Source organism: Miscanthus floridulus, chromosome 4 (assembly GCF_019320115.1).
Source record: "Miscanthus floridulus cultivar M001 chromosome 4, ASM1932011v1, whole genome shotgun sequence".
In the NCBI taxonomy this organism is placed as follows: Eukaryota; Viridiplantae; Streptophyta; class Magnoliopsida; order Poales; family Poaceae; genus Miscanthus; species Miscanthus floridulus.
In genome coordinates this window covers 954,097-958,050 of record NC_089583.1, presented here as the reverse complement: position 1 = coordinate 958,050, position 3,954 = coordinate 954,097, and the positions used below count along the sequence as shown (strand labels likewise).

At 48.9% G+C, this 3,954-nt stretch overlaps 1 pseudogene; it reads left to right on the top strand.

Annotated features, from left to right (window-relative positions):
- The first annotated feature begins 371 nt into the window (after positions 1-371).
- On the top strand, positions 372-1,836 carry LOC136550681 ((-)-alpha-terpineol synthase-like; annotated as a pseudogene).
- The last annotated feature ends 2,118 nt before the right edge of the window (positions 1,837-3,954 follow it).

Here is a 3,954-nt window from a genome sequence, read left to right as displayed (position 1 = left end):
TGGTGAGGGTCTAAAATCGAACTCTCGTGTAAGTTGAAGGTTGAAAAATACACTTTATCCAAACCTAAAATATGTTATAATACAATTAATAATTAACAATTGCTTCTATAACCAGATAAGGACAAATTTTGATATGTTATAATACAAAGACAAATAACAAATCATAAAAATAATAATTTAATATTACTAGTTGATTGTATAAGAGTGTTGTCTGAAATTATCTTAAAATTCAGACACCAGAAATGATATGTATATATAAATCGCGCTTTCATTCAATTTCGGTCTTACTACTCCTACGCTATTTCTCGCAACACACGTATAGTCATCCCGTTTTGGTAATACTGAATTTCACTACTACTGCTATGACAGACATGCTGATGGGTGCATTGAGAGAGGAAGGCGACAAGATAACTGACAGCGACGCACTGCTCGGTGTGTACCAAGCTTCATATCTTGCCTTCCCGGGAGAGACGGTGCTGGACCAAGCAAGAGCGTTCGCTGTCGGCAAGCTAGCCGCAGGACGTGACGATGACTCTGACTGCACCCACCTGCCGTCGTTGCCGTTACACTGGAGAGCTCCGAGGCTGCAGGCCATGGGGTCGCTCATCAAGGACGACGACCATAACAAGCAGGTCGCCGTCGATCCGGCCATCCTGCAGCTGGCTCAGCTGGACTTCAACCTGGTGCAGGCTCTCTCACCGGCGAGACCTCGCGGAGGTGATGCGGTGGTGGAAGGAGAGTCGCCTGGGCGACTACTCCTTCGCCAGGGACCGCGTCGTGGAGTGCTGCTTCTGCGCCGCCTGCATCGCGCGCCGGAGCCGCGCCTGGCGGAGTGCAGGGAGGTGCTCGCGAAGATCGGCGCCCTCATCGTCCACCTCGACGACATCTACGAAACGTGTACGTACGGCACCATGGACGAGCTCCAGGCCTTCACCGACGCGGCGACGCCATCGCCAGCTGGGAGCACTGCGACGATGACGACAGTGCCGTCGTCATGGGCATGGCGCTGCCGGAGTACATGAAGGCGATGTACTCGGCCATCTGGACAATTTCGGCCACTGCAGCAGATCGCGTGCTCGAGAAACATGAATACGACATGCTTCCACTCTACAAGAAGGCGGAACGTAAATTAAGATCGATCATCTTCATGTACTGCTCATGTTCATTTGCTGACGAGCTGATACACATGCAACAATGCAATGCAGTGGCACGAGCTGTGCAAGGCGTTCCTGGTGGAGGCGCAAGTGGCAGCAGCGGGGACACATGCCCAGCTTCGCCGAGTACGTCAGAAACGGCTGGGTCACGTCCACGGGGCCTCTCCTGCTGCTCCATGCACTTCCCGCTGCAGGCATTCCCATCACGAAGACACAGGCCAATGGCGCCGCCGGCGGCATCGACTACCCGAGGCTGGTGGAGCTGTTCTCGACCATCTTCCGCCTCTGCAACGACTGCACGTCGCACGAGGCCGAGTCGGAGCGAGGCGACGCGCCGTCGTCCATCGCCTGCTGCATGGCGGAGCCCTGGTGCGCCGGCGAGGAGAAAGCCCGCGCCGCCGTCCAGGGCGTCATCGCCAAGACCTGGAAGCTGCTCAACTGGGAGATCGTCGTCGCCGCCTCCGGGTCCGGTGGTAACGACCCCTCCTTCTGCTCATCATCTGCGGTGGAAACGGAAAGCATGACGAGCATGGCCAGCCTATGCCTCAACCTCGCCCGGCTAATCCACTGCATCTACCAGGACGGGGACGGCATCACCTCGCCGACTCATCGCATGAAGCAAATGGTCAAGGACCTGCTCTTCAACCCTATCCATCATGTCCTCTCCTCTAGCTATAGCTAGCAAACTAACATGCATGCTTTTGAGTGGCCTGTCCACCTCTGCTCGGCTCATCAAGTGCTGGTGCTATAAAAGAACAAGACATACAAGTCATATATAAATATGTAATAATCCTACCAAGAACATTAATTTGAGCTAGCTTGCATGTCATTAAGCTTGATGGACAAAGATAACTTTTGCACTCTAGTCTTCACTCACTATGCCAGAAATGCTAATTAGTGAAGCGTCCAGAGGGTCATTAGTGACGTGGAAAAAACGCGTCACTTACATCGCGTCTGTGATGTGAAGATATTAGTGACGCGTAAAAACGCGTCACTGATGTGAAGATAGCAGCGACACGTATTCAGAAAACACGTCACTGATGTGAGATAGAAGCGACGCATATTCAGAAAACGCGTCACTGATGTGAGATAGAAGCGACACGTACTGAGAAGACGCGTCACTGATGTGAAGATAGCAGCGACATGCATTGAGAAAACGGTCACAGATGACCCTTTCATTAGTAACGCGTATAGCCAAAACACGTCTCTGATAGCAGTTTACAGAAGAAAAAAAATCTAGATCCACGGTGTACATTTCCGAACCCCATGTTTCACAATATGGTACATTTCACACCAGTACAAAAGATAGTTCACACTTCACAGTACATAGTAAGTTCTCAGGATCACAATACATACTAGTGTTAAACTGTAAGTGAGAGTATCCACCAGAACTATGAAAATGTGACGTTTGCTTTATAGAATAAATGGCAATACATATACCTCCTAGCTACTTCCTTTCCTCTCAGCTCAATGTAGGCCAACTGCTCCTAGGCTACCACAAAACAACATAGAGTTAATTAAAGACAAATGTAAGAAATGTCATTCTGAGTACCATAGCCATCTGTGAGTTTCAGGTAGGATTATCATCAATACTCTCTTGAATACCCATGAAAAAAACATGTCCATTACATATTCAGAGCTATACTATGCCAAGAAATTGTGCTTAACATCAACAAGTACCACTTTGCTTCTACCATTATTTTGTTCTCCCATATGGCATCTGCAGACATCATTGTCGATGTTTTACCACCGGCAACCCGTCACGGGGTACCCAGGACGGTGATTTGTTCGGAGGGGTATCGGCGTTTGCAGGAACTCGATGGTAAACGCAGGGAGACAATGATTTATACTGGTTCGGCACGCCGGAAAGTCATGGCGTCCTACGTCCAGTCTGGTGTGGATAGTATATTGCGCCCTGCGCTATTTGTTGTGTTGCGAGGTATGTTGTGGTTGTGGGTTCTGTCGGTTATGTGTAGGTTGATCTAGGGACCCCTGCCCTCCTTTATATTGTCTAGGAGAGGCGGGGGTCCTAGTCGGTTACAAAGTAGAGATCCTAGTAGGATTACGTGTAACTAGTTCTAGTAGGATTACATATAGGGAATCCTAGTTGGACTAGGTCTTCTTCTCTCTTCTCCGTGGGAAATCCCATGGGTCCCGCATCGACAAGCCCCCGAGCATTTCATGGATGAGCTTCAGAAGCCTTCTTGTTCTTCTTGGTCTTCGTTGTGTTGTTGTAAATCCGTTCCAGGTTCTTCTAAAGTCAAACCTTGAGATGGTCTTCTTTGTCTTTTCTTCGGCTGATGTGCACTTTTGGACAAAAGTGCACTCAGTGAGTGTAGTCCCCGAGCCTCTTGCTTGTTGGGACAAGAAGCCAGAGGGTCCCTTTAGTCTTCTTGGTTGCTCCGAGTTCTTTTTCGGTGGGTGCAATTTTTCGTAAAAATTGCACTCACTGAGTGTAGCCTCCGAGCCTCTTGCTTTTGCTTGCAAAAGTTGGAGGGTCCAGATTCTTGTCTTCAAAAAAATTTTGGGGTTATGTATCCTGCAGCCCCCGAGCCTTCTCCAAGTACTTTTCTTTAGAATAGAAATCGGATGAAGGGTCTTGATGTGTTGTCTTTGTTGTAGTCTTGAGTACTTGTATTCTTGGTCTTTCATCCTTGAATTCGAGCCCCCGGGCGTAGTTGAAGTGAATGCCGAGCCCCCGAGCTTAGTGTTTGACTAAGCCGTGATGCTCTTCCGAGTTGTTTTTATTCATCCAGGTCGTTTCTAGACTTCTCTGGTTCTTGATGTACCTCTTCTAGGT